This window comes from Rhamphochromis longiceps, linkage group LG19, assembly GCF_057381845.1.
Source record: "Rhamphochromis longiceps isolate RC_006_pf linkage group LG19, R_longiceps_female_GT1.1, whole genome shotgun sequence".
NCBI classification, from domain to species: Eukaryota; Metazoa; Chordata; class Actinopteri; order Cichliformes; family Cichlidae; genus Rhamphochromis; species Rhamphochromis longiceps.
This window is the reverse complement of record NC_140575.1, coordinates 18,212,951-18,223,899: the sequence shown is the minus strand read 5'-3', so window position 1 is coordinate 18,223,899 and position 10,949 is coordinate 18,212,951. Positions and strand designations below refer to the sequence as shown.

The following is a 10,949-nucleotide window of genomic DNA, read 5'->3' as shown; positions in this document are numbered from 1 at the left end:
TTAAAACAGCGCAAATAATGTATAAAGTCAGAAATAAATTGCTTCCCAAAGAAATCTGTAAATTGTTCATAGAAAGAGAAGGTGGGTATAACTTAAGAGGGAAATGGAATTTAAAAATACAAAGTGCTAGAACAACTTTAAGAACTATGTCAATCTCAATTGCAGGAGTTAAATTATGGAACAGTCTAACAGAAGAAATAAAAGACAGTCAAAACATAAAACAGTTTAAAGTAAAATATAAAAACCTAATTTTAAATAAGTATAAGAATGAAGAAAACGGGGTTAACCCAGGATGGTAATGTTGCTGGTAATGGTGTTGCGGTTCTTTTTTGGTTGTTTTTTTGTTTTTTTGTTTTGTTTTGGTTTGTTGTTTTTCCATAACTTGTGTATCTGCAAATATACACATTCTTTATTTTTCATATGAAAGAAACTATACTGTGGTGGGGCTTGCTAATTTCTTGTTTTTGATTTATGTATGTTATGTTTTGTTTTACTTCATATGTTTATATGTTTCATATGTTGTTTGTTTAATTTAAGACAAAAAAAAAAATTTAATGAATGAGAGGTAAAACTTGAGGGGGTAGGGACAAATAAGTAAATACTTCAGCCTACTCCTTTTCAAACAAATAATGGAATGATATTTTGTAATGATTGTGAAGGCACATGTTTGAAATGTTTGAAATAAAAATGAACTGAACTGAACTGAACTGAACATGTGTATATATATATACACATATATATACATATGTATATGTGTGTGTATATATATATATATATATATATATATATATATATATATATACACACATATATAGGGGAGACCGGGGATAGTTGTAACATTTTTCACATTTCTGTCTGTAAATTGAAGCTCTTTTAAGGTAGTGGATTCAAAATGTAATGCAAAGTATTTACATGTCTCGGCTATTAAATAGTGCAGCTATTTTCTTTGCAGCACAATTACCCATTGCATGGTATGGTCTCAAACACAAAGAGTGAAATGTTACAATTAACCCCATAGTCTGGGTTAGTTGTAATATATCCTGGGGTGAAATGTAACACAATGAAATAAGGGTACTAACAAAACATTAACATGTAATCTTTGTTTATTCAACACATGAATGCACTTACATCCATATATGTAGCTATGTGTGTGTGTGTGACAGAATGCAGAAATCTAGCTTTTGAACATATTCCAACCCCCCAAAAAAGACAAATTATGGAATTTTCTGCAACTGAACATTAATTTTGGTTGGTCTTCCTTGAGTTTGGCCTCATTGGCTCAGTGGGCATTATAACCTACAACTCTTGCAACAATTTTGAACATAACAATGAAGCTGAAAAAATGTAGTTGTTCACCAGCATCGCAATTCTATTACTTTTTATCATGGCTTACCTTGGTGTGGTTTTCAAAGTGCTTCAGAAAGATGAGGAAATCTATTTCTTGCACCCATCCTGATTTATTTCCACTACCAGTACTTCCTACTGGTCCATCTCTGACACAGTGATCTGCATAATGTATGTGTGGGAACACAAACAGTGGAGGAATTGTGTTGCCAATGGCATTAACCGCATATACAAAAGCGACCAGTGAACCTCCCTCTGCTGATGTCGTTCACAAACTTGTTTAATATAAGTTAAAGTAATAGTGTGGTAAGTTGTAACATCTGCATTATTGTTACAACTAACCCAGACTGTTGCTGTTACCCAGACTCCTATAGCCATGAACTAGCTAACATTACATTACAGCCAACGGCTAAAACATTAGCACTAAAGACTTACACAGAATATATCCCCATAGACATACAAATAACATAATTTAAGTTTGATGAGTTTAACTGCAAAGCAGATAATACTATTAGAAATTGAAATAAAGCAGAAAAACTTACTTTTTGGCATACAAATTACTTTTTACTTAGCCCTGATTGGAGAAATTGGAAGTGTTACAACTGACCCACATTACAACTATCCCCGGGATAGTTGTGACTCCCCTTGGGAGTCACCGCACCTAGTGCTCCGATTACCACAGGGACCACCGTTACCTTCACCCTCCACATCCTCTCGAGCTCTTCTCTGAGCCCTTGGTATTTCTCCAGCTTCTCGTGTTCCTTCTTCCTGATATTGCTGTCATTCGGAACCGCTACATCGATCACTACGGCCGTCTTCTTCTGTTTGTCTACCACTACTATGTCCGGTTGGTTAGCCACCACCATTTTGTCCTTCTGTATCTGGAAGTCCCACAGGATCTTAGCTCGGTCATTCTCCACCACCCTTGGGGCATCTCCCATTTTGACCTCGGGACTTCCAGGTTATACTCGGCACAGATGTTCCTGTACACTATGCCGGCCACTTGGTTATGGCGTTCCATGTATGCCTTGCCTGCTAGCATCTTGCACCCTGCTGTTATGTGCTGGATTGTTTCTGGGGCATCTTTACACAGCCTGCACCTGGGGTCTTGCCTGGTGTGATAGACCCCAGCCTCTATGGATCTTGTACTCAGAGCTTGTTCTTGTGCTGCCATGATTAGTGCCTCTTTTCTGTCTTTCAGTCCAGCTTTGTCCAGCCAATGGTAGGATTTCTGGATATCAGCCACCTCCTCTATCTGCCGGTGGTACATACCGTGCAGGGGCCTGTCCTTCCATGATGGTTCCTCGTCTCCCTCCTCTTTCTTGGGTTTCTGCTGCCTGAGGTATTCACTGAGCACTCGGTCAGTTGGGGCCATCTTCCCAATGTATTCTTGGATGTTCCTTGTCTCATCCTGGACTGTGGTGCTGACACTCACCAGTCCCCGGCCCCCTTCCTTCCGCTTAGCGTACAGCCTCAGGGCGCTGGACCTGGGGTGAAACCCTCCATGCATGGTAAGGAGCTTTCTTGTCTTTATGTCAGTGGCTTCTATCTCCGCCTTTGGCCAGCCTATTACCCCAGCAGGGTACCTGATCACGGGCAGGGCGTACGTGTTGATGACCCGGATCTTGTTCTTACCATTCAGCTGACTCCTCAGGACTTGCCTGACCCTCTGCAGGTACTTGGTGGTTGCAGCTTTTCTAGCGGCCTCTTCATGGTTCCCATTCGCCTTGTAGGGATGGGTATCGAAAACCGGTTCTTGTTGAGAACCGGTTCCCACTGTTTCATTCCTTGGAATTGTTTGCCATTTTTGCAAACGATTCCCTTATCGATTCCAGTCGCCCCGAATGACGTCACCACATTGCGGAGCGTCATTTACCTGGCAGGAAACATGGCACGTAAGCGGCTCAAACGCTCAGAAGTTTGGTTATACTGTACGAGAACGGATGACAACAGGGCAACTTGCAATACTTGCAAAGTAGATATTTCATTTAAGGGAGGAAACACTACGAATATGCAAAAGCATTTGCTCACAAAACACGCGGTGACCTTAAATGAATGTCGTGTTTTTAATTCCGCTCCGGACTCGTGAATCTCAACCCAGCAGCAGCGGTAGCGTTTGCACGTCCTCTCCCGTTAATGCGGCAGGTAAATAATCAACTAACAGTGCATATTATGTTAGCGCGATCTGCCTTATTACAAAACCTGCCATTACTGTGCATTTAGGTGACCATGATGAGAGAGACAGACAGACTCTGGCTTAGATGCTGGCAGTTCTCGCTGCAATCTACCGGTAGCGTCTCCTTTCAGGCCAGGATAGACGAATGTCACCGAGCAGTGACTCAGTTTGTGGTCAAAGGCTTGCACCCATTTGCCACAGCAGATGATTTTCAGTAAGTGAATGTGTTTAATTGTAGGCAGGGACATTACTGGATATTCTTGTGTAATTGCTACAGAATAATTTATGTTATACTTTGTTATTGCAACAGAAGAATATTTATTTTATTATTTTACATTTACAATTTTTTTTCCTGGGGACCCTGTGACACCCCATTGAAGAGCCGTAGGCTGTGGATCTCTTAAGATCTCACTGTTGGGTTTGTAAGGCCATGTTACTCCTAAATTTCTATCTTGTTCAAAGAGAAGATATAAAACGAAGTTCTAAGCTAATCGAACTTAGTGTTCTCCTTTTTTAAAAAGAATCGATAAGAGAATCGATAAAGAATCGAATCGTTAAACAGAATCGAAAATGGAATCAGAATCGTGAAAATCTTATCAATACCCATCCCTATCGCCTTGTGTGCAACGACACACAAAATTCACGGTTCGGTTCGATACTTTGGTGTCACGGTTCGATATTTTTTTGATACAAAAAAAAATGTTCACTTCTTTTTAATTTGTCATTTATTAAAATTCTAAATATATATTTTAACTCAAAAGTACAGTTTTTAAATTTAACCCTAACCCTTGTGCGTGTTTTTTTATTTTGACAGCGAATGCGCACCTGCGGACCACTTATGTGCAGCCCTGGTTATTTAGCTTGTCATATTGCAGCCACAGAAATTCTTTTGTCCATGAAACCATAAAGCTGCACTTTCTTTTTGCCTTATAGTCTGATTTGTCATAACTTTTCCGTTTTGTGGTAAGCTTTTCTTTGGCTGTCACTTCTTCACCTTGACCTGTCTTATTTGGCTCAGCAGAACTGAAATGCTTTTACACACGCACTCACATAAGCTCAGCGATTCTCTGCGCGATCAACCTCTCACATGTTTAAGCTTGCTGCGGGAGATTTCACTTGTCATGTTTGCATAGTAAGCTAACAATTAATAAGACGATGTCAGAGGAATTGGTGCACAAATTATCATCACTCACCAATCAGTACTGTTGCTCTCTATACACAGTTCGTGCAATTGCAAAGTGAAAGCAAAAAACAAGTGCAAATTCAAACGCGACTTCAATATGTCACATATTGACAGTGGCTCACCGATGCCAATGACATAATTACCCAGCTACATTACCCGAAAGAATGCAAAAGCATTGACATATATTTTTCCTTCCTACAATAGCCCGACGGGCAGGGCAGAGAGAGATTTTGGTAGCCCGACTGGAAAAATCGCTAGCCCCGGGACGTCGGGCTAGCGATTTTGCGAGCCCTGTATCTGATTGAGGAATCACTCATCTTTGGAAAAGAGAGTTTATTCCAAAATAAAAGCTATACTATCCGCTTCTTCTGGGCTATATTCTCAGCAGCATATTAAACATATCAGGTCCCCATAAGGAGAATCATGTGCTAACGGCTGTCTAAATGACTCGGGTAAAGTTTGTAGCATGCGTGCTTGTTGTTTTTGTCTTCCTCCACTTGTCTTTGCACTAGGATGATGTCGGCGTAAATGTGCAGTCATATTCGTTGTGTTCCCACTAGTGCTTTCAGGTTAATCTCGTTGAAATGACATTAACGCCACAACACGGCAAAAAAGTGGCAAAACGTAACACAAATCCAAAAATCCAAATAAACTTACATGACCAGGCAGACAGAACACACAGCATAAATGAGAGTAGATCACGACACAGACACAAAGAAACACATAACACAGACTGAACAAAGACACAGACTCACATGCAGGCACTACAACAGAGGGAACAGAGACGTGGGACCAGGGCAGACACAGACACTGACTGGACACGGGGATATAGCGGACAGGGGAGACAGCAACTAAGGATTACACAGAGACAAACCAAAAGACATGACTCTAACAAACACCCAAAGACTAGAAATTATAAATAGGATAATAAACTCAAAAACGCTGGGTCAACGACCCAGGCATCCTGACAGTATCCCCCCCTAAAGGGCTGGCTCCCAGACAGCCCAAACCGACACCAAAACAAAAAACAACCCAACCAGGGTGGGCGGTCGGGGAAACAGGAAGGAGGGCTCGAAACAAACCAAACACAAGGAGCCAGAAACAAAAAAAAAGTGCAAACACTGGAGCCGGGAAAGCAACAGAACAAAAACAGGCTCACGACAGGTGCAGGCGGCCAGGAAAAACAGGTCACAAAAAGTTCAGGGGGCCAGCCCGGAGGCTGACGGCACAACAGTCCAAACCCAGGCAGTTCAGGGGGGCGGCCCGGAGGCTGACGGCCCAAGAGCCCAGAAAACAGTTCAGGGGGCCGGCCGGGCGGGAGGCACTGGCAGCGGCGTAGTTCAGGGTGCCGTCTATGACAGCGGCGTAGTTCAGGGGGCCGTCCATGACGGCAACAACGTCCAGTCATCGGCCCGGAAAGCGGCCGAACAGGACGTGCAGGACGAGCAGGCCGGACAGGACGTGCAGGACGGACAGGACGAGCAGGACGAGCAGGACCAGACAGCATGGGGACCTCAGGCGCAAACGAAGCTAGACGGAGCGAGGCAGGACCAGGCGACGCCGAAGGCGAAGACACGGAGGCAGGACCAGGCGACGCCGAAGGCGAAGACACGGAGGCCGGACCAGGCGACTCAGAGGCTGAGGCTGGACCAGGCGGAGCTGAAGACTCGGAGGCCGGACCAGGCGACGGCGTGGGAGCCACAGATGGTGGCGCTGCAGGCAAGGCAGGCTGCTGGACGGGCCCCTCGGACCCTCCAGCGGAGGCGAACAAAGGCTGGTGCGGTTCTCCAAAACCCCCAGCGGGAACAGAAGGCTGGACGGGCCCCTCGGACCCTCCAGCGGAGGCAGGGGGCTGGACGGGCCCCTCGGACCCTCCAGCGGGAACAGGCGGCTGAAGCGGTCCCTCGGACCCTCCAGCGGAGGCAGGTTGCTGTTGCTAGACGGGCCTCTCGGACCCTCCAGCGGAGACAAACAAAGGCTGGTGCGGTTCTCCAGAACCCCCAGCAGGAACAGAAGGCTGGACGGGCCCCTCGGACCCTCCAGCGGAGGCGAACAAAGGCTGGTGCGGTTCTCCAAAACCCCCAGCGGGAACAGAAGGGTGGACGGGCCCCTCGGACCCTCCAGTAGAGACGAACAAAGGCTGGTGCGGTTCTCCAGAACCCCCAGCGGGAACAGAAGGGTGGACGGGCCCCTCGGACCCTCCAGCAGAGACAAACAAAGGCTGGTGCGGTTCTCCAGAACCCCCAGCGGGAACAGAAGGCTGGACGGGCCCCTCGGACCCTCCAGCGGAGGCGAACAAAGGCTGGTGTGGTTCTCCAAAACCCCCAGCGGGAACAGAAGGCTGGACGGGCCCCTCGGACCCTCCAGCGGAGGCGAACAAAGGCTGGTGTGGTTCTCCAAAACCCCCAGCGGGAACAGAAGGCTGGACGGGCCCCTCGGACCCTCCAGTAGAGACGAACAAAGGCTGGTGCGGTTCTCCAGAACCCCCAGCGGGAACAGAAGGGTGGACGGGCCCCTCGGACCCTCCAGCGGAGGCGAACAAAGGCTGGTGCGGTTCTCCAAAACCCCCAGCGGGAACAGAAGGGTGGACGGGCCCCTCGGACCCTCCAGCGGAGGCGAACAAAGGCTGGTGCGGTTCTCCAAAACCCCCAGCAGGAACAGAAGGCTGGACGGGCCCCTCGGACCCTCCAGCGGAGGCGAACAAAGGCTGGTGCGGTTCTCCAAAACCCCCAGCGGGAACAGAAGGGTGGACGGGCCCCTCGGACCCTCCAGTAGAGACGAACAAAGGCTGGTGCGGTTCTCCAGAACCCCCAGCGGGAACAGAAGGGTGGACGGGCCCCTCGGACCCTCCAGCAGAGACAAACAAAGGCTGGTGCGGTTCTCCAGAACCCCCAGCGGGAACAGAAGGCTGGACGGGCCCCTCGGACCCTCCAGCGGAGGCGAACAAAGGCTGGTGCGGTTCTCCAGAACCCCCAGCGGGAACAGAAGGGTGGACGGGCCCCTCGGACCCTCCAGCGGGAACAGACGGCTGAAGCGGGTCTTCGGACGCCTCAGCGGAGGCAGGTTGCTGGACGGGCCCCTCGGACCCTCCAGCGGAGGCAGACGAAGGCTGGACGGATGAGCAAACAGGTGAAAATATAATTGGCCGAAAAACACTAACCTTTGCTTGATCCATAAGCTCTGCAACACCAAGTCCCAGTTCTTTAGCCAACTTAGTTATGGCAGGTGGCACTCTGTTTCCAGTTCTTTTTGCCAGCGGAGGCACGGAAAAAGTCCTAGACATAACAGCAGCCACAGGGGCTGGCCGGAACACTACACAGTCACTTTCTCCCAAAACTGGAGTGTGCTCAGTTGTTCTGGAGTGGCAGTGGCGTGAACGCTGTTTACTCCGGGAAGGGGGAGCAGGCGAACCGGGCCGCGAAGCCTCCAGCTGACTGGGCTGCAAATCCTCCGGCTCACCACACAGCCGGAGCAGTTCTCCAGAACCTCCAGCAGAAACACTGTCCTGCTGTGGCAAACGCAGCTGCTTTACAGCGAGCTCCGTCTGCTGCTGCTGCGTTGGTGTGGAGAGAGAGAGCCAGCTCGCTGGCTCTGACATGCTCCCTCCATGCGGCTATGGTGTGGCTCAGATATGTGTCCAAGGAGAACTGATGAAGCCGGGGGTTAGTTGTAATCATTGCCTCGACTGCGCTTAGTCCAACAGCCATAGCCTGCAAGCTATCGGCCTGAGCGATGCGGTCAAGGAGCTTAATCATCCGCTCCATCTCAGCGTTGAATTCAGAAGCTGAAGAGTCTGCAGGGTCCATGTTCTGGTCGTGATCTTCTGTCAGGTTAAGGCTGTGTGCAGGCAGGAGTGGAAGTAGAAGGACCCAATGTGCAGACACTCGGAGGCGGAAAGTAGCTCAAAACTCAGCTTTTATTGCTGGATGGCAAAAAGTGGCAAAAAGTGGCAAAACGTAACACAAATCCAAAAATCCAAATAAACTTACATGACCAGGTAGACAGAACACACAGCATAAATGAGAGTAGATCACGACACAGACACAAAGAAACACATAACACAGACTGAACAAAGACACAGACTCACATGCAGGCACTACAACAGAGGGAACAGAGACGTGGGACCAGGGCAGACACAGACACTGACTGGACACGGAGATATAGCGGACAGGGGAGACAGCAACTAAGGATTACACAGAGACAAACCATAAGACATGACTCTAACAAACACCCAAAGACTAGAAATTATAAATAGGATAATAAACTCAAAAACCCTGGGTCAACGACCCAGGCATCCTAACATATATACACATTTTATTCAAGGAGGTCTAGACTGATTAGTGATTTATGAGTTGCTTTAATATGACCTTTTTAATCCCTAATATAACTGATTTATAAAAAAACCCTCAAAAAAAACGTGTGTGCTGTTACATGTTTTTGCATATGTTTAGTCTATTAGATGTAAGGCATCATATTAAATTTTAGACTAGCAGTTTTAACTTCCTTAAATTAACATTTTCCACCAGAGTATTGTTTTTAAGCCACTTTATTACAAAAATGTACATTTTATGGTCAAAATGCTTTCTTGTGGCTTACTTTATACAGTTTAAAAGCAAAATAAAAATATTTTAAAACACTTTAGTTTTCATAATATCACCTATTTCTAGGATTTACTTGTAGTGCTTCAACATGCAAACTCGCTTTCATTCCATGAATCAAACTGTCATTTGTAAATCTGTTGAAGGACAGATTTCAGAGCAGAATTTCTTTGGTAGACTCCTGATAAGTGTGTGACGACGTGCCAAGAAAAACATTTTCAGTGTGTCAGCACACTTCCAACCTGTGTGCTGACACACACACACACACACACACACACACACACACACACACACACACACACACACACACACACACACACACACAGGCCTTCAAACCGTAAGTGGGCACAAATTAGAAAAGCATTCGCCACCCAATTGACACCAATATCTAAAACAAAAACGTCTTTTAAACGTGTGGGTGGAGTGAATAGTGAAGCAGATCATTACCTGCTTTTTTTTTATAGTCGTTTGTCCCCAAGCAGGAGACTTTGATATGATGAAGATGATGTCCTTGCGTAATTACACTCTTATCACTGCACCAAGTATATGAATGTTTTGCCAAAATCAATGTGATTATGGTGATGAAAACGCTGTGCGCCTGCAGCAAAAAGAATGGATCTGCGAAGGATATATTTCTCTTATTTCCCATACAGCAATGAAACAACCACCATCACAGAAGGTCAATAGAAAATTCACAGTGCTTTAAATTGTGTTACAGCAGCAAGAGTAACACAAAAGTCCATGCATCACATATAGCTAGAAAACGTGCCCGGAGGCTGGAAAACATATTAACCCATAATAGATCACAAATAAAGAATGATAACCCACTTAATGGTCCACACTTTTCTGGGTGTGAGCGGTAGTTGCAGTCTGAGGGAACACAGTAAATACAGGCTTCATCTCTATGATGACAGCTATATTGTTTACAGCCCGGCAAAACCAATTATTAAAAGTTAATGTCATGTTCATGTCTAAGTGGTCCGGCTTAATAATGTGGAACCATGTTTGGTGGAGAGGAAGGTGCACAAGGTTAAGCTTTATTCTTACTTTAGTTCTCATCTTTCCTTCACACTTGTATTAAATGGCACTTTAATTTCTGGGATGACCTCGCTGTGCAGCTGACCTTTATCTCAAAGTACAAATCCTCTCGCACCATTTCTGCCAAGGACAGGAATGGATTCAGTGATTATACTTCATGTACCTAAAATCTATTTAACTGATATTATCTACCCAATATGCTGTAGCATAGTTGAAGGGGAGAAAAAGAAAAATATCCACTGTGGCAAGTCTGTGCTAGTATTTGAATGTAAGTTTCCCAACAGTGGGGCTATCTTATGTGAGGCTGGGTAATACTTATAGACTACCATGTTAAAATGCCAGCTTCACAGCAGAAATAAACCTAGTTCAAAAAAATATTTTGGTCCCCTTTGTAACAACTGCACAGCAGGTGACTCTTCTCAAATAACTGTCTCCTATAGATTTTGTTTAAGGTTATGTATACCTGCTTGTATTGATTGGTATACCAGCACTGACAGCTACAACTCACTGCTATCTGCTGGGTCTCACTTTTAGTGGTTTTTAATGGAATTATCTAGCTGATAACTTGGGCCACTGATAGAAGAAGTTAGTCTTTCAGGTTTGGTGCTAA

The 10,949-nt window shown here is 45.9% G+C and overlaps 1 pseudogene; it reads right to left on the bottom strand.

Moving 5' to 3' along the window:
• Positions 1 to 5,554: 5,554 nt before the first annotated feature.
• Positions 5,555 to 8,509, bottom strand: LOC146646514 (uncharacterized; annotated as a pseudogene).
• Positions 8,510 to 10,949: the final 2,440 nt, after the last annotated feature.